The sequence below is a fragment of the Pan paniscus genome, chromosome 2 (assembly GCF_029289425.2).
Source record: "Pan paniscus chromosome 2, NHGRI_mPanPan1-v2.0_pri, whole genome shotgun sequence".
Taxonomy (NCBI): Eukaryota; Metazoa; Chordata; class Mammalia; order Primates; family Hominidae; genus Pan; species Pan paniscus.
In genome coordinates this window covers 125,264,872-125,291,505 of record NC_085926.1, presented here as the reverse complement: position 1 = coordinate 125,291,505, position 26,634 = coordinate 125,264,872, and the positions used below count along the sequence as shown (strand labels likewise).

The 26,634-nt window shown below is 47.1% G+C and overlaps 1 protein-coding gene across 12 annotated transcripts in view; it reads left to right on the top strand.

The window, feature by feature from the left end:
* PRR20G (proline rich 20G) overlaps positions 1 to 26,634 on the top strand; it is a 140,114-nt gene that overhangs the window by 56,930 nt on the left and 56,550 nt on the right. For 10 of the 12 annotated variants that reach the window (XR_008624867.2, XR_004670704.3, XR_004670708.3 and 7 more), the window contains one exon: positions 10,211 to 10,243. The exons of 1 other annotated variant lie outside the window; for it this stretch is intronic. The gene's annotated coding sequence lies outside the window, so the exon portion shown is untranslated. Of the gene's footprint in view, positions 1 to 10,210; positions 10,244 to 10,554; positions 10,606 to 26,634 lie in introns of all 12 variants that reach the window. One more of the 12 variants, XR_008955397.1, reaches the window with a different exon arrangement.

Sequence of the window (26,634 nt, the reverse complement as noted above, 5' to 3'; positions counted from 1 at the left end):
GGACAACTAATGATGTTGAGCATCCTTTTCGAGGCTCATTTCCACCTGTATCTCTTCTTGGGTGATGTATCTCTTTATCTCTTTTGTCCATTTTTATTGGGTAAAAGTTTGCCTTTTTCTTATGGAGTTGTAAGAGTTCACTTTATACTCTAGACATCAGTTTTTGGTCAGATATATGTTTGGCACATATTTTTCCCAGTCCTTGGATGCTTTTTCATTCTCTTAACAGTGTCCTTTTTCTTTCCGTTTAATTTTTTTTTTGAGACAGGGTCTTGCTCTGTCACCCAGGCTGGAGTGCAGTGGTGCAATCTTAGCTCACTGCAGCCTCAACCTCCTGGGCTCAAGAGACCTTCCCACCTCAGCCTCCTGAGTAGCTGGGACCATGGGTGGGCACCACCACACCTGGCTAATTTTTGTATTTTTGTAGAGATGAGGTTTTGCCATGTTGCCTAGGATGGTCTTGAACAACTGGGCTTAAGTGATCCACCTGCCTCAGCCTCCCAAAGTGTTGAGATTACAGGTGTGAGCCACCACACCCAGCTTCTTAATGTGTTTTTCAAAGAGCAAGGTTATTTAAGTTTGATGAAGTCTTCAACTTACTTTTAAAGCTTAAACATATTGCTTTACAGCTTTACATGGCAAACTCATCATACTTGCCATAAATTGATATGTTATAAATGATTTTGGTAGAAAGTTACAGAAAACTCAACTTTCAAGGCCTTTGGGAGTTATCCTAATAGACATGTGATTATCCCACGGAACAGGGAACCTTGAAAAGGTAATGTCGTCGAGGGCTAGGCCTTCCCACCTCTCCACACTGCCTTCAGATTCCACAGCCTGATGATGTTTGCCCTCAGTCTCATTGCCCCGAGTTACTGGATGGTTGCCCAGCTCTGGGCATCACACCCATGGTTCAGAGCAGGAAGAAGAGCAAAGGCAGACAGAGCAGGGCTGGGTCAGGGTGGGGCCAGCCAGGGACCCAAGGTGGCACATTGAAGGAGGCATTGGTCTTGGTGTATGGCCCTGACGGTGAGCACCTCCTTAAATATGGTACCCTGGGCACCTCTCTTGCCTCACCTTAGTCCCAGCACTAGCACACAGCTGGGAGTTTCCCTGCCTTTCTCTTATCATGTGATCTCTCTCCCAGAAGCTCTCCCAGCAGACTGCTCTATGTGTCATGGTTAGAACTAGGACTGTACTCATAGCATTTCCTGAATGCAAGGGTGGCCAGGGGAGAAGATATCTTGGCATGTTGAAAGAAAAAGTGGAGAAGGCATGCTTCTATGTAAAGGGGAAGAACTTTGCTGTGTTTAAGATGCAAGCAAATCATGTGTGTCAAAAGAACATAACCAAAGATATGTTTTGAAACTGCCAGCTTTGCTAACTTACAAAATCTGTTTAGTTCTGGATGCATTTGAGTTTGTGGCCCTTGTTAAAATCCATATACATTATGGAATTACAAAGAACACAGAATGACTGGAACAATCTTGGAAAAGAACAAGTTTGGAGGACTACACATCCCAATTTCAAAGCTTATTACAAAGCTACAGTGTGGTACTACTTCAGAACAGACATATAGACCAATGGATAGAATTGAGAGTCTAGCAATAATTTATGGTCATTTATGTTCAACTGCTTTATGGCAAGGGTGCCAAAAAACTATTCAATGCAGAAAGAGTGGTCTTTTGAACAACAGTGCTGGGGAAATTGAATATCTACACACACACAAATAAATTTGGGCTCCTACCTCACACCATATACAAAAATTTAACTCAAAATGGATGAAATACCTAAAACTATAAGAGTTAAAACTACAAAATTCTTAGAAGGAATGATAGGGGAAAAGATGTGTGACCCTGAATTAGGCAACAGTTTCTTAGATATTGTTCCCAAAGCACAAACAATAAAATAAAAAATAAAGTAGATTGCAAAACTAGTAAAAACTAGTACATCAAAGGACACTATCAAGAAAGTGAAAAGACAACTCATAGAATGGGAGAAAATACGTTCAAGTCATATATCCAATAGGGGTCTAGTATTCAGAAAACTTAAAAAACTCCTACAACTCAAAAATAAAAGGATGAAGAACCCAATTAAAAAACAGACAAAGGATCTGAGTAGACATTTCTCCAAAGAAGATGTACAAATGGTCAGTAAGACATGAAAATATCCTCTGAATAGCACTAGTCATTAGTGAAATGAATAGCACTAGTCCATTAGGGAAATGGAAATCAAACCCGCAACAAGATAATGATTTCACACCCGCTAGGATGGCTACAATTTTTAAAAAAGGGAAAATAACAAGTGTTTCTGAGGATGTAAAGAAATTAGAATGCTGGTGTATTGCTGATGGGAATGTAAAATGATGCAGCCACTGTGGAAAATAGCTTGGCAGTCCCTCAAAAAGTTAAACATAGAACTACCATATGACCCAGCAATTCCACTCCTGGGTATAAAACGTATGTTCACACAAAAACTTGTACATGAATATTCATAGCAGCATTATTCATAATAGTCAAAAAGTGGAACCCATCCAAATGTGGCACATCCATACAATGAAATATTATTCAGCCATAAAAAGGCATGAAGAACTTGCTATTCCAAGTACTGAACCTTGGAAACATTGTCCTAAGTGGAAGAAGCCAGTCACAAAAGATTGTGTAGCCTGAGATTCCGTTTATATGAAATATCCCGAAGAGGCAAATCCGTGGAGACAGAAAGCAGATGAATGACTCCCAGGGGCTGAGGGAGGGCGGAAATGGGCCGTGGTGTTAAGGGTATAGGTTTCTTGGAGCGTGATTAAAATGTTCTGGAATTAGATAGTGGTGGTACTAGGGCAACATAGTAAATATACTAAGAACCACAGAAGTACCCATTTTAAATGGTGAAGTTTATGTAGTTTATGTTATGTGACTTATATCTCAATTAAAAAATTGTTAAAAGGACCTTGTGCCTGGAGAGGCTCCAGGCTGAAAGCTGAGGAGGGAGGCTGTTCCACCTGAGAACATGTGCCTTCTTCCCCATCAGAGGCACCCATGGTGGAGGGGGACCCACGTGAGGAGAGGCAGGGGCTGCTCCTCAACCTGGGTAGGACAGGTGCGTGCTGCCTTCTGAAGGCAGCAGGGGCCGTCTGTGGTCCTGGAAGGTGGTGGCAGTCTTGGCTGAGGGCCCGGATCCTCGTATACCCAGGCAAACATCACCTGCAGGTTTCAAGCCAGCCTGGCGTAGGCTGCTCTCGCCACACATGCGTGGAGCCTTGGAGACACCTGGGGTGCCAGCTTCTGGGCTGCAGCCCCAACAGACAAACAACCTGCCGTCTCCCTTCCCTCTGTGTGCACAGCCTGGCTTCATTAGCGGGGAGGTGATGATCTAATTTCCTCCAAACAAGTGTTTGGGATGTAGAATTTTCCTTCAACAATGAGCAGTGGCAGACGGTGAGAAATCTGCTTGCACCTTCTGGGGCTGGGTGGGGGAGCCACCCTGACATGCCTGCCAGCCTGGCAGGCACTGCCTACTGTGGCCCAGGGTTTCCTCATGTCCTGGCCTGGGACATGACTGGCTAGAGCTATAAGAAGGATGATGCTGGTCCATCAGTTGTGGGGGTATAAGGCAGGCAGACTGGCAGGAGTTCTTCCTACAACTCCTCCACCAGCTCAGAGTTGGGGAGCCCTGCATTTCCCACACGCTCAAGAGTGACTTGGGCAGGGCACTTGCCCACCTAAGTCTCCAGGAAGGGGATCTTGAGACAAAGCTCAGTAGGCAGGGTGTTTGGGGGCCAGTCCTGTGGCAGGGAAGGAGGAAGCAGGAAGGGGCAGAGGGGCACGCTGAGCTGCAGTGCAGGTGCAGTGACAGCCTCCATTACCCTTGTAGGAATCCTAGAGCTGTTCTGAGTCTGGGATGTGGCTGGGCATTGCTTACGTGGGGCAGTCATGGGACATGGGCTCTCCTTGGGGCAATGACGTATGCCTCTGGGGCGACCTCTGCCAAGGCCTTTCTGCCCCCAGCACTGCTGGGAGCTGGGGAATAAGCCCTAGAGGGACCTGGGTGGTGTGATGTGGCCTCCAGCACACCAGTCTCTAAGGTGTGGAACTCAGAAGCCTCTTGCTCTGGGTGAGATACAGTGATGAGGACAGAGAGGCAGCAGGGAGCTCACCCTGTCCAGGGCTTTCGGCCACATTATCAGTCCTTACAAGGATGGTGTGATCTTGGCGGGCTGCCTCTGAGATATTTTACCAATCAGAAAAAGATCCCAGGTCTGATTTGTCCCTGTCTTGGGTCCCCAGGGCCAGGCTTTCCTGGTGTGGAGCGGGCACTGGTAATCTGTTAGTGCCTTCACTTCTCAGTTCAACTGTGGCTTCCACCATTGTCCTATCATTTTCTTAGCATTAATTCCCCTTTTACCAGATGCCCTATGACAATAGGATGTGCCAGATCCAACATTTAGGTCTTTTATTGTCCTTCTTAAATTTTTTTTTATTTTTAGAGACAGGGTCTCACTCTGTTGCCCAGGTTGGAGTGTGGTGGCACAGACATGGTTCACTGCAACCTCAGACTCCTAGGCTCAAGTGATCCTCCCACCTCAGCCTCTGGAGTAGCTGGATCGCAAGCAGGCACCACCATGCCCAGCGAATTTTTTATTTTTGAAAGAGATGGGGTTTCACTGTGTTTCCCAGGCTGGTCTCAAACTCCTGAGCCCAAGTAATGTGCTAGCCTCGGCCTCCCAAAGTGCTGGGATTACAGGCATGAGCCACTGCACCCCAAGTGTCCTTTTTTTTAAATACATGAACTTTTCTTAATAAAGTCAATGAATGAAAGGATTTTTGTCATAGTAGAAACTGATAGTTGAAAAGATATTCGCAGAAACTCTGTGAGGCTCTTTCCTGTGTTTGAAACAGCTTCGAGCCTTGACTCAAATGTCTCCCCCTCCACAAAGCAGCCCCAAATGTCCCTGTGGTCCGGGCACTGTGTGCAGCCAGCACACACCACCATCTTGAGTGGCTCATACTGCCAGGCCTCTTTATAACACAAATGACAGACAACTCCATGCAAACCACCATCAGTGGCGGAGGAAGGGTGGCCCAGGCACTCAGGAGTCTAGTGGGCCGCCTCCATTGAGACTGGATCTGCCCATCAAGCAACAATCCCAAGAGCCCGGGACCTCCTTGGCTCCCCTGCTCCCCCGCAGCTCTGGTGCCCACACCCTCATACCCCTGCATCCTTCCCAGAAGTCCAGATGGCCCTGGCTCTCATGGGGCCATGTAGCCTGAGAGTGGATGATCAGGGTGGGCCCCAGAAGAAAATCAAGTTTGTTGTTTTCCTAACCAAGGGAAGGATGAATGGACTTGGCAGAAGACCCTCAAGTCCTCTCAGAAACAGATGTTGCCACACCCACATCTGAATTTATTGAACTCCTGTTAGCCAAGGGACAACCTGAAGGCCACCGCATCCCGGAAGCCCTCCAGCCACAGGCTAAAGCTCCAGGCCATTCCATGCTGGCAGGACTCCTTGCCGGCCTATCTGCTGTGCTGTGACGATGGTGGTCAAGACCATAGCCCTGAGGGCCCTCATGGTGCCTGGCTGCTCTCTTGGTCTCCAGTCTGCAGCACGACCTGGCCTAGAGAAAGAGCTGATGGGTGTCTTCTTGCTACTTGAACTGGCTTGTCAGGCTGATGAGGTGGGGACCATGGAGCAGGCATGGAGCTTGGGTTCATGGGGAGAATCCCAGGGTTGGGAACAGGCCAGGCCAAGCACAGCCTCAGCAGTGTCACTGGGGACTGCCACATAGCTGTGACCCCATGCACTGAATGCAGCAGTGGGGTAAAAGGTAGGGGACACCCCCTAGAGTGCCACAGATGGCTCTGGGGTTCAGCCACCTCAACTCTGCACCCTGTTGCCCCAGCCCAAGCCCAGATGGGGCTCTGGAACGGCCACTCCCACACTGAACACTTGCCCTCCGCCTCCCACCACGTTGTGTTTCCTCCTCTGTGCCCTTCACAGCTGTGGTATGTCTGAAAAATCTCCTTGGAGGAGCTTAGTGGTGGCAGGAGGCAGTGGGGACATATGAGACTTGCTTTATTCAGCTTGCATGTTTACTTGGGGAGACTGTTGTGGGGATGTTGGGGACTATGGGAGAGGGAGCTAAAGCACTCTCAGACCTTGGTGCCACCATGACAAACTTCTAGAAAGAGCTTCTACACTCACTGTCTCCATTTCTCATTCTTCAACCCATTTCCACCTGCATTGGGGGCTGTCTCACCTCACTCCCTAAAATTGTCCCATCTTAGGGCCACCAGCAACCTGTATGCTGCTAACATGAGTAGCTGTTAAGTTCTTGTGTTAGCTGACCTCTCAGAAGCTTCAGTGAAACCCAAAATAATATGGGGCTAACATGACAGTTGAGTTCTCTCTACTGCATATGCACACAGTCCAGGCCTGACGCAACAGCTCCAATGTCTGCACAAACTCACACTCCTTCCACAGTGCTGCTCCTGCATCTCAGACATGCAGCTTTTTCCCTTATGGTCTAAAAGACTGCTGCAGCTCCAGCCATCATGCCTACATTCCAGTCAGTGGGAGGGAGAATGAGGAAAGAGTTTTGCCCCTGCCTGTGGGGGCCCTTCCAGCAAGCTGCACACTCCACTTCTGCTTATATCCACTGGTCAGAACTTTGTCACATGGCCTCACCCAGCTGCAAGGAAGTCTGGGAAATGTCTTTGTGCTCAGCACCTATGTCCCCTGCTAAGGACAGGGGATGGTTACCAGGTGATAGCTGGCCACTCCTGTACTTTTGGCTTCAATGACATCAGCCCACCTGGTCCTCATTTGCCCCTCTGATGGGGTGACACTTCTGCCAGCCCCTGGCGTGCTGGGGTGTCCGCAGGGCTCTGCCTCAGATCGCCCTATTGTTCTCTTCTCATTCTGCACACCAGCCCTTAGCTGGTTGCTTCCCATCCATGCAGGGACCACGAGCTCCTAAGCTCCCGACTCAAGCCAGGCTTTCACCCCTGAGCACCAGACACCCATTCTAAGTGCCTGCTGGACAGCCCTGCCTAACATCGTACAGGCCTTGCAGCCTTCCCACGCATGTGCCCCTCTGGCCATCCCAGGGAACAGCTTCTGCCCATCCAGTTCCTCAGGCAGGGTCCTGGGCCTCAGGGTGTGAATTCCATCCTCCCCTGCTCCCCGAGTTTTTTTTTTTTTTTTTTTTTTTAGGCAGAGTTTCTGTTGCTCAGGCTGGAGTGCAGTGGGGCGATCTCAGCTCACCGTATCCTCTGCTACTGGGTTCAAGTGATTTTTCCGTCTCAGCCTCCCAAGTAGCTAGGACTACAGGCACGCATGACCACACCCCACTAATTTTGTATTTTTAGTAGAGACAGGGTTTCACCATGTGGGCCAGGCTGGTCTCAAACTCCTGACCTCAGGTAATCTGCCCTTCTTGGCCTCCCAAAGTGTTGGGATTACAGGTGTGAACCACTGTGCCTAGCTTACTTCTTTATCAGACATAATCACGAGGTCTCAGCAATTCCACTTCCAGATGTCTCTCAATCCTCCCACCCCCGCCTTCTAGCCAGTGTCACCACCCAATTCTCACTGAGGCCCTTTCCCCCTGCACCCACTCACCGTATCTGCCTGCAGTGCTTCTACTCCCATCTGTGCTCCACACTCTTGCTGGGAGGCCTTTGACAACGCGGAGTAACCACTTCCCTCTCAGAGGCTGCCTGTGACTCCATGTTGTTCTCCATGTGCGTCTCTGTCTTTATCCATCACCTCCACCCTCGTCCCAGGGTGTCCAGGGTACCCACTGTATTTTAGGGACCCATGCAAGTTCCTGGAGGGCTGGCACACATCTGTTTCATTCTTTGCTGTGTCATCTAAGCAAGTGCCTGGCATGGGGTAGGGCTCAGTGAGTACTAGTTGTCAATAGGGACAGTAGAGAGGAAGAATGGAGACAGCTCAGCAGAGAAAGGCATGTTGGTGGGACAGAACAGAAAGCTACACATAGGCCCAGGTCCATACGGATTCAATATGGATGGAAGTGGCATTTCCAACCAAAGGGGAAAGATGGATTTTTAAAAAAGTTATCAGGACAATTAGGTCATTGTTTGGGAAAGAAAATGAAGCTGAATTTAGACCTATTGTGAGCCCTAAATGAGTGGGTTTGTGCCTAGCACTGTTCAAGGCAGGGGACATAAGAGTGACAGAACAAAGTCTCCCCTCACAGTGCTCAGTGCCAGCAGAGGAACAGGTCGAACCTACAGGGGAAAGAGGAGGCAAGGGGAGTGTGGGGAGACAGGCAAACCAGGGCCTGGAGGCAACAGCTGCTATTTTAGATATGCCTCAGGCAGAGTGAGAAATGAGGCATGTAAATGTTTCAGGTGGACGGAACAGAAAAAGGGTCTCTGTGTGCTTGAGGAAAAAGAAGACAAGTGATATCGTTTGGCTCTTTGTCTCCACCCAAATCTCACCTTGAATAATTACCGCATGTCAAGGGCAGGACCAGGTGGAGGTAATCAGATCATGGGGGCGGTTTCCCCCATGCTGTTCTCATGAGTTCTCACGAGATCTGATGGTGTTATAAGGGGTTTCCCCCTTGGCTTGGCTCTCATTCTCTCTCCTGCCACCTAGAGAAAAGCTGACTTCCACCATGATTCTAAGTTTCCTAAGGCCTCCCCAGCCATGTGGAACTGAGTTAGTTAAAGTTCTTTTCTTTATACATTACCCAGTCTCAGGTAGTTCTTCGTAACAGCATGAGAGCAGACTAATACAGTAAGGTGGTACCACAAAGAGTAGGGTGCTGCTATTAGGATACCCCAAAACAGGGACGTGACTTTGGAACTGGGTAACAGGCAGGGTTTGGAACAGTTTGGAGGGCTCAGAAGAAGACAGGAAAATGTGGGGAAGTTTGGAACTTCCTTGAGATTGGAGGGCTCAGAAGACTGGAAGATGTGGGAAAGTTTGGAACTTCCTAGACTTGTTGAATGGCTTTGACCAAAATGCTGATAGTGATATGGATGATGAAGTCCAGGCTGAGGTGGTCTCAGATGGAGATGAGGAATTTGCTGGGAACTGGAATAAAGGTGACTTGTTGCTTTGCTTAAGCGAAGAGACTGGTGACATTTTGCCCCTGTCCTAGAGATTTGTGGAACAGTGAACTTGAGAGAAATGATTTAGGGTATCTGGTGGAAGAAATTTCTAAGCAGCAAAGATTCAAGAGGAAGCAGAGCATAAAAGTTAGGAAAATTTGCAGCCTGATGATGCCATAGAAAAGAAAAACCAATTTTCTGGGCAGAAGTTCAAGCTGGCTGCAGAAATTTGCATAAGTAATGAGGAGCCAAATGTTAATCACCAAGACAATGGGGAAAATGTTTCCAGGGCATGTCAGAGAGCTTCACAGCAGCCCCTGCCATGACAGGCCTGGAGGCCTAGGAGGGAAAAATGGTTTCATTGACTGAGCACAGGGACACCCTGCTCTATGCAGCCTTGGGGCATGATGGGTGCCCTGTATCCCAGCTGCTTCAGCTCTAGCTGTGGCTAAAAGGGGCTAAGATACAGCTTGGGCCATTGTTCAGAGGGTGTAAGCCCCAAGCCTTGGCAGCTTACACATGATGTTGGGCCTGCAGGTGCACAAAAGTGAAGAATTGAGGTTGGGGAACTTCCCTCTAGATTTCAAAGGATGTATGGAAATGCCTGGATGTCCGGGCAGAAGTTTGCTGCAGGGATGTAGCCCTCATGAAAAACCTCTGCTAGGTCAGTGCAGAAGGGAAATATGGGGTTGGAGCCCCAACACAGAGTCCCCACTGGAGCATTGCCTAGTGGAGCTGTGAGAAGAGGGACACTGTCTTCCAGCCCCCAGAATGGTAGATCCACCAACAGCTTGCACCATGAAATTGGAAAAGCCATGGACATTCAACACCTGCTTGTGAAAGCAGCCAGGCTGGGGCTGTAAACTGCAAAGCCACAGAGGCAGAGCTGCCTCAGGCGATGGAAGCCCACCTCTTGCATCAGTGTGACCTAGATGTGAGACAAGGAGTCAAAGAAGATCATTTTGGAACTTTAAGGTTTAGTGACTGCCCTACTGGATTTCACACTTGCATGGGATCTGTAGCCCCATTGTTCTGGCCAATTTCTCCCATTTGGAATGGGTGTATTTACCCAATGCCTCTACCACCATTGTACATAGGAAGTAACTAACTTGCTTTTCATTTTACAGGCTCATAGGAGGAATGGACTTGCCTTGTCTCAGGTAAGACTTTGGACTTAGACTTCTGAGTTAATGCTGGAATGAGTTAAGACTTTGGGGGGACTGTTGGAAGGCCATGGTTGTGTTTTGAAATGTGAGGACATAAGATTTGGGAGGGGCCAGGGGCAGAATGACATGGTTTGGCTCTGTGTCCCACCCAAATCTCACCTTGAATTGTAATAATCCCCACTTGTCAAGGGCAGGATCAGGTGGAGATAATTGAATTATGGGAGTGGTTTCCCCCATGCTGGTCTCATGATAGTAAGTTCTCACGAGATCTGCTGGTTTTATAAGGGGTTTCCTCCTTTGCTCAGCTCTAATTCTCTCTCCTGCCACCCTGAGAAGAGGTGCCTTCCACCATGATTGTAAGTTTCCTGAGGCCTTGGAACTGTGAGTCAATTAAACCTCTTTTCTTCATAAATTACCCAGTCTCAGGTGTTTCTTCATAGCAGCAGGAGAACAGAGTAATACAGCCAGCATGGTTGGAGCAAAGCCAGGGATGGGGAGGGTGGTGTATGTGTGTAGGGGGTGAGGGCAGACAGGGAGCCAGCCCCAGGGGCTTGGGCTATTCTTCTAATTCTAAGCACAAGGGTGATCTTTGGAAGTGATGAGCCAGGTATGGTTCTAGCCCTCATGGAGACTGCATTAGGGAGAAAGTGACTGTGCACAACCAAACAGGTAAATAAACAAAAGTTTGAATAGTGACATATGCTAAGGTAGGAGGTGGGACTCGACTCTGGATGTGGGACCCAGGTGCTGGGACAAATTGAGGACTAACTGAAACAGGGACAGGGTGGAAACAGCCATCCATAAGTCATGCCCACCAGTGTGCCATGTCAGTTTACTGTTTCCATGGCAACATCTGGAAGTTACTGCCACTTTCCACAGCAGCTACCCAGTAACCTAGAAGTTACTACCCTTTTTCTGGAAATTTCTGCATAATCCACCCCTTAATTTGCATGTAATTAAAAGTGGGTATAAATATGACTTCAGGGCTGCCTCTGAGCTGCTGCTCTGGGCACACTGCTTATGGGGTGGCTCTGCCCTGCTCCACAAGAAGCAGTACCTCTGCTGCCACTGTGCACTGCTGCTTCAATAAAAGTTGCTGTCTAACATCACTGGCTTGCCCTTGAATTCTTTCCTGGGTGAAGCCAAGAACCCTCCCCAACTAAGCCCCAATTTTGGGCCTTGCTTGCCTTGTACCAATGCTGTCAAAATATTCAGGGTGTAGGGGGAGAGAGGGAGGGATGGGTGAGGAGCTGTGGTCAGGGAAGGTAGCCTGGAGGAGGTGCTACTAAAGAAAAGTTGGCCACGTGCAGGGCCAGAGGCAGAGCAGGCCACACACAGGCAGGGCAGCTGGCCCCCTGAGGTGCTCAGAGCTGGATGCTCTAAAGGTCATCAGGAGGTAATTGGACCTGCACAAAATAGAGAAAGGAAAAGAGCAGAGCAAGGGGAGGCTGGAGTGATCCCTGTGGGCAGCAAGGTGCTGGACTGGACAACTCCAACACTGGGGCCATGTTGCTTCCAACCTTTTCTCTCTTATCAGTGTGTGTTGTGCATTTCCCCAAGCCAGTGCATATTGGCCACATGTTATTTCATACCAGGGATGGGTTTACTGTAGTGGAGAATCCAATTCCCTCTAGACATTTGATGTTTGTTTTTTGTTTCATTTTGTTTTGCAAATTCTACGATAACAACAAAGGTGCAGTCTTGCCCATGTATCTTTGAGTAAGTATGGATGTTAAGATAAGTTCCTAGAATATGAATCACCGGGTAAAAAGTTTTTGAAATTACAATTATATTTGTTATCACCAACGGTCCTCCGGAAAAGCTGTCTTTGTTTATACACCACCTTTCCTGAGCTCCTTAACAGCAATGGGTATGTAGTCTTTTTTGTTGTTTCCAATAGAGGTGATGAATATAATATATTCTAATTTAATTTGTGTTTCTCTTACTAGCAGTGAAACTGGGCTTCTTTTCATGTGTCTGTTTTTGGAGGGGAGCGTTTGAAAATTGCCTGCCCATTTACTTTGCCCACTTTTCTATTGTATTGTAATTTTCCCTCACGACTTGTGAGAGTAATTTGTAATTTAGGGAAATTTGACCTTTGTCTAGCTTCTGGATGGCAGCTAATTTTTCCCAGTGTGTCTATTATGTTTTTAAATGGGTATTTTGCTGAAGTGAAGTCTTCCACTTTTACATAGTCAAATCAGTCTGCCTTTTCCATTCTGGCTTCTGGGCTTTTTTGTCATGCTTAGAAAGACTTTTTCTCACACCAGGATAAAAAATTCACCCACGTTTTCTTCTATTACATTTTTAGATTCATTTTTGACATTTGAATTTTGATACTTTTGGATTTTTTTCTTTTTAGTCTAAGAAAGTAGAGATTCAGCTTTATTGTTTTCCAAGTGCTTACACATTTATCCCAATACCATTTATTAAACATTCCATCATTTCTTCAATTTTCATGCCATTTTTAGCAGCGTTTAAACCCTCACATATTCATGGGCTTATTTCTGGATGCTCTATTCTCCCCCATTGATGTATCTGTTCATATTTTGAATACTTTGTCAAGTTCAATTGAGTTTTTTTGTCAAAAAATTCAATTGGAATTTTGATTTAGAGAGGATTGACATCTTTACAACTTTAAGTTTTTCTCTTCAATAAGAAGATATGACTCTCCAATTATTCTATCTTATTTTATGTCTTAGTTGAGCTTTATAGTTTTTTTCATGTAAGGCCTTCACATTTCTTAAATTTTTTTTCTTAGGCATTTTATACTTTCAGTTGCTATTGAGAATGAGCTGTTTTCCTTCATTATATTTTTAGCTGCTTATGTTTTAGATAAAAGAAAGTTATTGATTTTGATATGCTAATTTTATAACTGACTACATTAATAAATTGGCTTGTTGTTTCCAATATTTTAAAAATCTTTACCCAGTGATACCATACTATTATTTTCAATGATAAATTTGTCTCCTCTTTCCAATTTGTATGCATCTTATTTATTTATTTATTTTTAAAGACAGGGTCTTGCTCTGTTGCCCAGGCTGGAGTGCAGTGGTGTGATCATGGCTCATTGAAGCCTTGAACTACTAAGTTCAAGCAATCCTCCCACCTCAACCTCCCGAGTTGCTGGGACCACAGGCGTGCACCACCATGCTGAGATGATTTTAAAACATCTTTTGTAGACATAGGGTCTCAATTTGTTGCCTAAATTGGTCTTAAACTCCTGGGCTCAAGTAATACTCCTTCCTGGGCTTCCCAAAGTGCTGGGATTACAGGTGGGAGTCACTGAGCCTGGCCATGTATTTAATTGCATTGACTAACTCTTCCAGGAGAATGTTGTAATAAGTTATTGTTTGCCCTATGAGACTGTTACCTTGAATCAGCCCTTAGTGTTGAACTTTTCTCTTCTTTCTCCCGAGAGGTGGGTGGAGAGGCAAACCCGAGAGCTGTCTTGGCAGTGAGAGGCAGGCTTCAGGTGGGCCGCTCTCTGCACTTTTCTCTTCTCTCCTTTAAGACACGGTTTGGTTTGTTGGCTGAGATACTTAATTCCAGACCCACACTGTTTGATATGATAGCTATTAGCGAAACATGGCTTTCTAAGTTTAAATTTAAGTTAATTACAATGAAATAAAAGTTAAAATTCAGTGTCTCAATTTCATTAGTCACATTTCAAGGGCTCAGAGCCACATGTGGCTTGTGGCTCCTGTACCTGACAAGGCAGACATGGGACATTTCTGTTACGGCAGAATCTTCTCCTGGGTAGTACTGCTGTAGTCAGGCATCTCCACCCCCCACACAGCTGGTGAGCACTCATACCGCCTCTAGGCTTTCCAGATTCATTTTCTAGGTTGTGGGGAGAATTCTTAGAGCTCTTAAAACTCCATTCTATGTGGCTCTTCTTGTTGTTTCCCTCCAGAATGCCCTCACCCTCTCTGTCAAACCAGGAAGTGCTGACAGGTTGCTTTCCCTTCCGGCACTGTGTTCCCTTACCGCCTTCCCAGTTCCACGCTTCTCTCTGAGGATGAGGGCAGGGTGGCCACATAGCGTCTCCTGTTTCACTGTCCCTTCAGAACTTTGCCACTGCAAGGTCAAGTGCGGGGTCTAATTTCTCTCCTCTTGCCACTCCCACAAGTAACCTGTAGCAGGTGGCAGAGTGATGCTACATGGTGCAGGACCAGGTGTGAAGAGGCCATGTGCAGCTTCTGCCTCAGGCAGGCACATGTGTCTGTGTCAGCACACACCTCAGGAGGCCCTGAGCTTGTGTGAAGAGAGATGCCCGGCAGCCACCGCCACTCCAGCCACCAGCCACAACAGCAGCAGAGGCCCCACGCCCAACCACCTAGCCAAGCCCTTTCTGCATTCCTGACCCACAAAAGAATGAGGATAATAAATTGATTTTTTGTTGTTGTTTTAAGCTACTAAATTTTAGGAATTGGAGCAGAAGGGAAATGAGTGTGTGTGTGTGGGGTGTGTGTGTGTGTGTGTGTGTTGGGGGAGCTGTGTGTCAGTTCCTTCCAATGTTTCTGGCCATGGAGAGAACTTTCAGGCATTGTATGGTGGCGCTGGGGATGTGGAGTGATGCTGGGGATGTGGGGTGATGCATGGACATGACTTCCATCCTGCTCCTGTTAGAACAATAACCATGGCGTTTTTGTGGGAAGGCGCGCTTGGCTTCTCTCTGTGCTGGCATTTGGCGCCTACCTGTTGCCATGGCAGCCGTGATTGGCACTCCCTTTGCCATCCGGGAAGGGAAGCTGCTCCAAGTAGACTTTTTCTGATTCCCCAAATCTCTCCTCATCTCAGTAATTCTCAGCTGTTAGAATTCAGACGTCTTCTCCGTTCCTTTTATGCTTTCAAGTAGAAAATCCCTTAGCTCTTCTGCCTGGGCTGTTTGAATTGGTATCAAAATCACATTTGATTTGAATTTAGCTGCCAAGACTCTAAGTTTTGTTGGGGCTAATACTCCTTCTCTGCAGCTTCCTTCAGAGTTTGCGTCTCAGTCTCTCCGACTCAGCCACCCCTGGGGGCTCTCCAGGGAGGGTGGAGAGGAGGCAGCTGGCTTCCTGGGTGAGGCCCTCTCTTTCTGCCACTCAGCACAGTGCTGAGTGGCAGAGCCCCCTGACTGGGACTCTGGCCGTGATGGGGGTGGCGGTGAGGAGGAAAAGTCCAGGAAACCACAGAGAAGCTGAGATTGGGAGTAGACCGGGTGGAGATCACGTGTGTGCTGGGGAGGGAGTGGGTAAAGGCCTCAGGGGGCACGGAGCCGGCCACTCAGCCTGCACGGGGACAACACATCCATCCAGCCATCCGCACATGGGAAACAGCACATAGGAAGTGGGAGTGCAACTTTAAATAAGGTGGTCAGGGCGGCCTTACCGGGAAGGCAGCAGTGGCTGATGCAAAGGAGGTTGGCGTGGGGGGCTGTGGGTGTTTGGGTGACAACACCCATTTGAGATGGGAACAGTAGGTGTGGAAGCAGGGCATTGCCGGCTCCTTCAGGAAACAGCAAGGTGAGACCTAGGTGGTGAGGCCAGAGGGGTCAGGGGGACCAGACTGGGCTTTCATAGAGGGGAGATGGGGAGCAGCAGCCAGAAGGGGAATGGGGTTCTGATCTGGTGGCCCCTGTGTTCCCTGCACTTCTGAGCAGGCATCCAGTGTTTGCTGGAGGAGCTCTGGGAGTGTGGGTTTGCAGAGCTTCCCTATGGGGAGCTCACCGTTGATCACGCCCCGGGCGGATGAGCCCGCAGAGGCTGGGGCCTGCAGGACCCTGTGAACTCCTTCTCTTTTGTGCCGAAAACCCAGGCGGAAAAAGTGCCACGTGGGCATTGTCGTGGGAATCCTAACAGGAGGTACTTCCAGGGACAAGACGACCGGGGCTCAGCGAGGGCACCGAGCCACTGCAGCCCCGCACGTACACGTCTGCACAGATGCGCGGCCAGCACAAGCCCCTGGTATTGTACAGGAAAGCCCCGGGGAGAGACAGAGAGCAAGGGTCAGGACTCCTCACCCTGCACCCAGGCCTGGCGCTGCCTCTCCTTAGAGCCACCTGCTTTCTCCAAAGGAACAGGCGGGGTGGCTGGGCTTCTCCACATCCTTCCCTGGGGGCTCCCCCGTGGGTCTTTCTGTGGCTCAGAGGTGGGAGGCCCCAGCACCTCTCCGCCTGGGCGGGGCAGGCAATAGGAGCAGACGACATCCTCCTGACCTGTAGGGCGTCTGAGGCCACCTTCCAGGGGACCTGCCCCAGCCTGCGCAGCAGCCTCGGGGGATGCGGGGGCTGCACCAGTAGAAAGGCTGACAACCTGGCCAGGGCGTGAGGAGGCTGAGCGGGGCCCAGAGGTGTGGGCCAGGAGAGAGGACACCCGCTGTCGGGGGAGGGGAGCCCTGTGTCCAGGAGGGAGGCCACTGCCAAGACCTGTGCCGAGGGGTGGATAGGACAGACTTGGACTCTGCACACATGGCCCGCAGGGGAACCCTGATGTCTAGGGTTACCCACCTCTCCAGAGGGATGCCATTTGCGAGAGGGCCAGGCAGGGAACCCCTGACCCCTGACAAATGAGGCTGCTTTTATTAGGAACTTCCTCTACAATGAGCGCCACACTCCTGGCAGGACGGGAAGAAGCACAGCTTCGGGGTTGGCCAGACCCAGTCTCCTTTTCCAGTCCTGCCACTGCCTGGTGGCAGACTTAGCATCTCTCTGTGCCTCTATTTCTTCATCTCTAAAATGGGCACAGTGATGGTCCCCGCCTCACAGATCGTTTCGTCCCTCACCAGCAAAAAATATAACAGGAGCTCAAGGCTCTTGGCTCCTGCTCCCTGCTCAGAGCAGGCTTCGCTCCGGCGCTGACATTTCATCCACTCTCTCCCTGACGACTTGACTTTTATTTTTTATTCCATGATGTCTCTTTGGTCTAACTAAACTGCACTATCATCCATTCATTCTGAAATGTTACTTGTCATTTTGTTTTAGGAGTTTTTGCTTAAAAATAGCAGTGGTTTCGGATTTTTAAAAAAACTCCTATGTTTTTTAACAAGAAAGTTTAACCTATTTACTTAAATGCCATAACTATTTGGTCTCATTTCTGGTGTTCTTTTCTGCTTTCTCACTTCATTTCTTTGCTATCTTTTTGCTCTTTTAATTTCACTGTCTTTGATTTTCCCACTAGTGACTGGGAAGTAGACTTATATTTAATTTTGCTTGTTTACCTTTATTTTATTTTTAAGTGGACCTATGTCGTAAAAATGAATATCAAAAATAAAGTGATAACTATTGATACCTCTCTCTGTAAAAACCATCTCCCCCTCTCCACTGCGTTTTCTAGGTAATATCTAGGATTTTAGATGCAATTTTCATTTTTAATTTGTTCGTTTATTTTATTATTATGCATCTTCTAGTTCAGAAAATAATTGTCAATACTGAGAATCTCTTTCTTAACTTAACTTTCCCATTCCTGAATCTTAATTAGGTGGAATATTTTTTCTACCGATTTTTCCAGAAGGTTGTAATGTATGAACTCATGGATATCTGAGATGATCTTTCTGTTGGTCTCACACACGAACAACAATTTGGGTGGACATTGACTAATTTTTTAAAATTTACATCTAATTGTGTAAATCAAAGTTATAAGTGTACATAAAGAGTCACAGATAATTTTGGCAAGGCTTGCCATGAAAAATAGTATTCTTCCTTTCATCTTTCCTCATTTCCCAGGTCCTGAAGGAGACCGCTTTCAATTTTTTTAGCAGATCCCTTTTGGATTTATCTCCTCACCTCTACAGAACAAGCTTATATTGTTATTTGTTGACTTTATATTTCATTTCAAGCAATGTGTGTTGACTTCTTACTCAGGAAATGAGGGTTTAGCGCTCTTGCAAAACTTGTCCCCTCCCCCCGTGATGTAGACGTGCATCCTATCACAGTTCTTGTGGTATGGTAAATTTGCAATTTGGTTTAGATCCATATTTAGAGTTTATACAGTTTTTTGGTGCAAAACCATACAGCAATCTACAGTTATTTTCCTTTATTGGACAACTTATATATTTCCTGGAGTTACTGTTTGCTTAATTTTCTATAACTTACCCTGTTAATAATCTGTTCTATTAATTTTCTATTCTTCTGTTATGAATTCATGTTCAAACAGCCTCTAATTGAACCAGTCTGCTCTAGTATCTTCAAAGCATCAGTGATTCTACTTATGCCTCCTCCTCCTCCTCCTTCTTCTCCTTCTCCTCCTCCTCCTTCTTCTCCTTCTCCTCCTCCTCCTTCTTCTTCTTCCTCTTTTTTTTTTTTTTTTTTTTTTTTTTTGAGATAAGTCTCCCTCTGTTGCCCAGGCTGGAGTGCAATGGTGAGATCTTGGCTCACTGCAACCTCCTACTGCTGTGCTCAAGGGATTCTCATGTCTCAGCCTCCTTAGTAGCTAGGATTACAGGTGCATACCACCATGCCTGGCTAATTTTTGTATTTTTTTTTTTTTTTGGCAGATACGGGGTCTCGCCATGTTGGTCAGGCTGGTCTCGAATTCCTGGCCTGAAGTGGTCTGCCCACCTTGGCCTCCCAAAGTGCTAGGATTACAAGCGTGAGCCACTGTGCCTGGCCTACCTATGCTTTCTTCTAAGGGGCTTTTCCCAGAACCTTCTAGTGTCTATGGGAACCCTGCCCTTCGCTCCTCATGGACAGCACTTCCTTCACCCCATCCTGAACACCCTTCCAATTTCTCAGGCTAAAGCACCCATTTCCTGAGTTCCACATCTCTGTCTTCCTTAGTCATTCCTCATTTTTTGAGGCATTGAGTATTTGAATGTATTTTTATTCTCCTCTCACTCTTACTTGGCTGGATGTAGAATTCTAGTTAGAAATGAGTTTCCTGGGAACGTAAGATGTTGCTTTGTTGTCTTCCAGCTTCCAGGCTGCTATTGCAAAGCTAGTGCCAGTGCCATCTTTGACTTTGCACAGTTGTAAAATTTGTTTTGTTGTATTTTATTCTCTCTCTCTGGAAGTCTTTTGGGCTGTCTGTTTATCCTCAGTGCCCTGAAGTTTCATACATGTATCTTGATGTAGGTCCACACCTCTCCATTTTTCTGGCCCTTCTGACCTAGAATCTCCAGAACTGTTCTGGGACACTTTCATGAACTTTTTCCCCTTGGTAATTTCTTCTACTTTTTCTCTGTTCTCTCTTTTTTGGAACTCCTATTACCCAAATGTTGGGCTTCCTGAACTGGCCTTCTAACTTTCTCATCCTTGTTCTCCTTTTCCTGTCTGTCTGCTCCATCTTACGGCTTTCCTCGACTGTATCATCCAAACTCTTCTCTTACATTTTCCGTTTCTACTATCACATTTTAAGTTTCCAAGCGCTCTTTCTATGTTCCTTTTGTTTAATAATACTCTATTCTTATTTCATGGTCAGAATATCATTTCTTAGCTCTCTGCTTGTATTAATGATAATGATTTTGAAGTTTTCTTCCTCCCAAGTAACCTTTGTTTCCTTTAAGTTGCTTTTCTTGTTTTCCATTTGTGTTTGTTCTGACCTCTGTCTCTCATATCAGAGGCTTCCTCAGATGTCTGACAATCCTTTTGATTGCTCATATTTAAAAGCATGGCACTAAAACACTGGTGGAAAGTTTTGTGCATGTGCATGTGTGTGCATGTTCATGTGTGTGCATATGTGTGTGTGTGTGTCATGGGAAATTGTGGCTTGTCAACTGTGGACTTCGTTGTAGGATGATCTGCTTGGGCTGTTTCATTGGGAGGTCCTCAGATCTTTCTTCCTGATCAGGTTGAATTCCCCTGAGTATCTGAGGCCTGGAAGGAGAAGCCTGGGTACCAGTGTTCTGGATGCCGGTGGGGAACAGGGCTGGTGTGTTCAGCACTGAGTGTGTCAAGTTCATTCATTTCCCCTGGTTCTTCTGACTTTAACTGTGCCCAGTTCAGAGACCCCTATTCTGGTTTCTAGAAGTTAGCATTCTGCTGGAATGAGGTTGTCCAGTCTGATGGAGAGGCTCTGGGCATCTGCCTGCTTATGAAAATACTTTCAGTCCACTCTCTGTTTCTATTACTGCCTTCACCCCTGCTGCAGAGACACCTCGTGCTTCCGTTCTCAGGACTTTTGGAGCTGCGGTTTATTAGGCTTCTCACAGCTGGCTCGGGAGTCAGCTTTCTAAAATCAGCGAATTCATTTATCCCTCATGCATCTCCTTTCCTGACTCTAACATTTGTTGCTATTTTCTCCTCTTCTGTTCTCTTTGTCCTTATAAGTGTAGGCATTCCCCCTCCTTTTAACATCTTCTTATTGCCGTGTTAGTGGGAAGTCAGGATGGAGCAGAGGTTAATATCCATTTTTGGTCAGTTACATTTAAGCAGAACTCAGCATTGAGTTCTGAGTCCCCCAATGGGTAAGAGGAGGAGACCTGTTCTTTCATAGTGACACCCACCTCACATTCATTGTTGGCAGCCAATCTCACAGTCCCAGTAGCCGGATTGTGTAACTGATAAATTTCTCTTTCACACTAGCTTCTAGAAAGTTTTAAGACATATTTATGCCCTAAATATTTGCTGTAGCAGATCTATAGATTATCTTAAAGACTTTTTTTTAGACACAGGGTCTTGCTCTATTGCCCAGGCTGGAGTGCAGTGGCATCATCACAGCTCACTGCAGTCTTGAACTCCTGGGCTCAAGCCTCCTGAGTAGCTGGGACTACAGGCATGAGCCACCATACCTGGCTAATTTTTGTAGAGATGAGGTCTTGCTATGTTGCCCAGGCTGCCAGTTTTAACATCTTAATAGATTCTCTGCACTTATCTTCACAGAATGAGTCATTAAAGGAATGAAAAGTCCATTGCTGGGATAGACCAGCCGTAACATGGAGCGGTTACTGACTTCAAAAAACACATTAGGTTTTTGTTTTGTTTTGTTTTGTTTTTTGTTTTGTTTTGACAGAGTCTCACTCTGTTGTCCAGGCTGGAATGCAATGGCACGATCTCAACTCACTGCCTCCTGGGTTCAAGCAATTCTCCTGCCTCAGCCTCCCGAGTAGCTGGGATTACAGGTGCATGCCCGCCACCATGCCCGGTTAATTTTTGTATTATGGGGTTTTGCCATGTTGGCCAGGCTGGTCTCGAACTCCTAACCTCAGGTGATCCGCCCACCTCAGCCTCCCAAAGTGTTGGGGTTACAGGCATGAGCCTCCGTGCCCAGCCACATTAGGTTTAATATGAGACTATCGTAATATCAAGATTGTTTGGAGACAGGGTCTCGTTATGTTGCCCAGGCTGGTCTTGAACTCCTGGTCTCAAGCGATCCTCCTGCTTTGGCCTTCCAGAGTGCTGGGATTACAGGCATGAGTTACTGCGCCTGCCTGTATTATCTTTAGTTATAGGCCTTGCCTTTGGTTCCACCCTTCCACATCCTTATTTGTTTATCTTACTTAGTAACGCTTTCCAAGGATGCTTTTGTAGTATTGATTATGTATACATGACATAGTTCATTTTGCAACCACCCACCTATAGTAACTGACTCAGGTGAAGGTCATCCGTGAATGCAACAACCTTCAGGTCAAAGTCTGTTGGGGAACTGGAGAGTCACAGGGTCTTAAAGCATCACCCTGAAAACTAGTTGTTAATTTAAAAACTTGGAAAAGGCATCTTTTTATGATGGAGTCTGAGGGACACCACCTTCACCAAGGGATAACACTTAGCATCCCCAGCAGTGGGGCGGACATATGTCATGCAACTCCTGAGGCAAGATGGTAGGAAGAACCCCTGCCACCTATGGAAAGCTCCTGCCCAAGTGTCTAACCTGGGTCTAATGATGAGCACACAGTTGGCCAAATCTAGGTGCTGTCCACAAAATCTGGATTCTTCAAAACCTTGATGTCATGAAAGACAACAGAAAATCAGGAGAAGTGTTCTAGATTAAAGGAGACTAAAAAAATCGGTCTAATGCAGTGCAAAATCCTTAATTAGATCTTGGGTCATAAAACAATATATGAAGGAAATTTGGGGGCAATTGGGCAATTTTACTATGTGCTAGATAGTAGATAATGTTAGTGTTTAAATGTTAAATTTCTTGGCTGTGGTTACAGTATTGAAGTTTTTAGTCTAGCTCCCTATCCTGGAGTCTAAATAGCTTTTATTTATTTTATATATGTTATGGGCTGGCTTGTGTATTCCCACAATTTGTATGTTGAAATCTTAACCCCTAGTACCTTGGAATGTGGTTATATTTGGAGATAGGGTCTTAAAAAGGTAATTGAGTTACAATGAGGCTGTCAGGGTGGGCCTTAATTCTACGTGACTGGTATCCATATAAGAATATCAGACACACAGACCACCAAGAGGGAAGGACATGAGAAAACAGTGAGAAAGTGGCCATGCACAAGCCAAGGAGAGTGGCCTCAGAAGGAAGCAGCCGCTCTGACACCTTCATCTCAAACTTTCAGCCTCCAGAGCTGAGTCAATGAGTGTCTGTTGTTTATGGCACCCAGTCTTGGTGCTTTGTTGTGGCTCCGCTAGCAAAGTGAAACAATACATTTTTAAAAACTGACTCTTTGGGAGTCCCCATGCACTTGGAGTCCATGAGCCAATGGGATATGGAAAGATGCTTAACCATTTCAGGGCTGGTTTCTCTGTTCATATCCAACTCTGGTGCTTAGGAACAGGGACCCATGCTGATGCCCAAGGGCAAAAAGCCTCACTTCCTTTAAGGAAGGTGAGCAGGCCTCACCCTGATGCCCAATAACAGGCAATCCTAGGCTTTTTTATTTTCTTGCTTTTATTCCTTTTTGTTGTTGGCCTTGTGCTGTTTGTTTATAAATGATCTATTTTGTTTAACCAAATATTAAAAATGGAAAACTCCAGATATAAAGAAATGGACTCTTTGGAACATTGAGCAAACATGATTCAAAGGGAGTGATTGTGAAAGCTAGGGCCTGTGCTGAGCCTTCTCTGATTGGCCTTAGGTGATTAAAAAGAGTCCTGTGGTCACTTTAAGTCACGTTTCAGTAATTGAGAGTGTCCAAGTCCAAGTCATTGAAAAATGTGTCCTCTCCCCTCCTGAGTGCCACCGAGGGTTGGTGGTTTATGGCGGGAGGTGAGATAGTCCTTCTTTAGGTACATTTCTCTCTTCTTGCCCCACTCTGGAGCAGAGGAGACCTAAGACAACAGGAGTGTTCACCTGTGACTGGTGCTCTGCTTAGAGGCTATCTCCCAGTCATCTGGGCTCCTTCTGGTGCGGGCTTTTCTGGGATCCTGGCAGCCCCGTTCCTCTGGTTTGCCCTTCTCTCAGCATGGACCTTCTCTGTTGGAGTCCTACCGCCCCCGTTGGGCAGGATGAAGAACAGTCCTGGCTGTTTCTCTCTCCCATGTGGCCACATCAAGCGCACAACCTACTCTTCCCCCTTCACATTGTCCTGGTTTCTGGTGTAGCTGCTGTCCACGCAGAGGTCATGTGCTGTGCAGCCGGTGCAGCTTCGGCTTCAGAGCTATGACTTGCCCGGGCCCCTTCCCACATCCTGAGGGCCCCACCAGGTGCTTCCATGGTAATTTGATATTCACGTCCATAGCAAGGGGATCCCAGATTGTGTACGCTGCAGGCTCCACAGAACCTGGATCCGCCCTTTCTCCCAATGTGGGTCTTTTTTCTCTCAGCCCTGAAGCTCAAGAGCCACAACCACCTGCTGCCCTAGTCCTCAGCTATGTATCACCTGCCAGCCCTTGTGTCCCCCAAACTCAGAGGTACACCCCACATCCTGCTGAAGGTCCTCCCCAGAGCCCCTCCCACTGAGTAAGAGGTGAGGGGCACACTCCCCTTCATCCACTCCCCTCAGCCCTCCCAGCACACAAACCACTCTCTGCTCAACATCCTTCTTCAGAAACCGTCTCTCTCCACTCGACTCTTACTCTTGTTGCAAGCCATCTTCTTTGTGAATTCTGCATCCGGCCTCTCAACACCTTGAGGTGTGGCATCTATCGGATTTTGACATTTCCATTGAAATTCCCAATTGAGCATCCAGTTGCATTTAAACACATTTATTTTAAATGGGAACACTACATCAAAGATTGCTAGGGCTAGCTATATTTTAGTTAAATATACTTGATAATAAATTTCTATAGACTGAATGTTGGTGTCCCCTCAAAATACCTGCTGAAATGGAATCCCCCATGTGATAGTGTTAGGAGGTGGTGCCTTTGGGAGGTGACAAGGTCGTGAGGGTGGAGCCCTCGTGGTTGGATTAGTGCCCATAAACAAGAGGCTCCAGAGACATCCGGTTTCCCCCTTCCCATGGTGCAGGGACACGGTAAGAAGGCGCCACCTAAGAATCAGATAGTGGGCCCTCAGCAGACACTGAATCTGCCAGCACCTTGACCTTGAACTTGCCAGGTGTGAGATAAATTTCTGTTGTTTATAAGCTCCCCAGTCTATGGTATTTTGTTATGGCAGCTTGAAGGGTAAGGGATAAGCATGCAGTTGGCACACCATGTCCAAGGGTTCTGCATCATGGATTCAACCAACTGCAGATCAAAGATTTTTTTAAAAAAATCCAATAAAAATAACATATAACAATAAAAAGTAATACAAATAAAACAATACAGCATGATGACTATTTAAATCACATTACCTTATATTAGGCATTATAAGTAATCCAGAGATGATTTAAAGTATAAGAGAGGATGTATGTAGGTATGTGAAGAGGATGTATGTATGTATATAAATACAACACTATTTCATATCAGGGACTTGAGCATCCACGGATTTTGGTCTCCTCAGGGGCCAATCCCCACATGTACCAAGGGATGACTATGCTGGAATAATATTGCAATCGAAATGGAACAATTAGCATTTAAAATGTTTGACCTTGTACCACCTACAATCATTGCATGCATCCCCAGTGGTAACTGCACCATCCTTTGGGAACCACTCGGCTAGCGGGACACCAAGGCAAGACTCTGTGCAAAAGCACACCCAGAGCTTGACCTGGTTGGCTTGGAGAGGGAGAGAGAAATCGCTCAACATAATTCAGCAAGAAGCTTGCTGAGACTTCTCTAGCAGACTGGGGAACAGTGAGTGGTAGGGGACCTAGGATAGGAGAAGCTGGGGTGGGTGAGAGGGGCTGGGGGGTTTTGAGCAGGGACAGGGATGTCTAGTGATTAGTGTCAACCTACTTGCTGTGATGCTATGTACACTTTCCCCTTCATTTCCTGCCACATGGCTTCAGGATAGGGGGCCAGATTCTCACCTCACCCCCAGGGTTCTTAGGCTCTGAACAAAGGCCGATTGGGGTGGGAGGATATCATTAGAATAACCTAACAGAGTCCATACCTTCCCACCTGGTGCCCCTAACGGAGGGGGGCATGCTCTTATGTATCACTTAGCTGTTGCTGTGTAACAATTACCCTATAACCTAGTGGCTTGAAAACATAAACATTATTTCTTATAAGTCTACAGTTTGGCTGGGCAATTCTGATAATCTCAGGTGGGCTCGCTCATGCATCCGGGGCCAGTGAGGGTCGGCAAGGCAGCTCTGTTGATATAGGCTGGAGTCTGTCACTCGTTTGAGGGTTTGCTGGGTGGAGGCTGGTCTAGGATGGCCTACAAGCTTTCTTCTGGGTTCCCCAGCAGGTTCACCCGAGCTTGTTTACATTGCAGATGAACTGGCACAGTGTCACTTTCACTTCCACCCCGTTCTACTGATAAGGCAAGTCACAGGCCAGCCCAGACTGAAGGGGCAGGAGAATGGACTTCACATCTCGATGGGAAGAAGTATGCAGCCATATTGCAAGGGCACAGACACAGGGAGGGGTGCAGAATTGGGACCATGTTTGCATCAATCTATCACATCTTGCACCCTGTGACTAGAGGCTCCTGGGAAGACCTCCAGCAGAGGCCATTGCTGCTCTCCCTCCTGTGGGTTGCTCCCTCAATGTAGTCTCTGGTGTGAGAGGCACATGTCAATCCAGGCTGGGGTTGGACTGATGTGGTGGACACTGCAAAAGAGCCCCAGAGCCGAAGGGTCAATATGCAGCAGCCCTGTGGCCAGCCACACCGGGGCCGGGTCTGGGAGTCATGGGGGCCTCTGGTGGGCAGTGGAGAGCCGTCCACATCGAGGTGGAGAGGCTGCCCGGGCTCTCAGCCCTGCTCCAGTGCAGCCAGCCAGGGAGGAACGGCAGTGCCAGAAGAAACTGGGAAATCATCTCCCGGCCTCGAGACGTCCTGGGCAGGGAACTGAAGGACTGGGGGCACAGATGGTGTTTTTTATCTCGCATTCCAATTGGCGGCTAAGGCTTTGGAAGAGAAAGGAGCATATGGGAACTGAACAGCTGGCTAAGTAGATGCAATTGAAGAACAAGATTTGATTTTCTGGACCATGGCTTAAGACGGGTTCTTGGCTGGGGC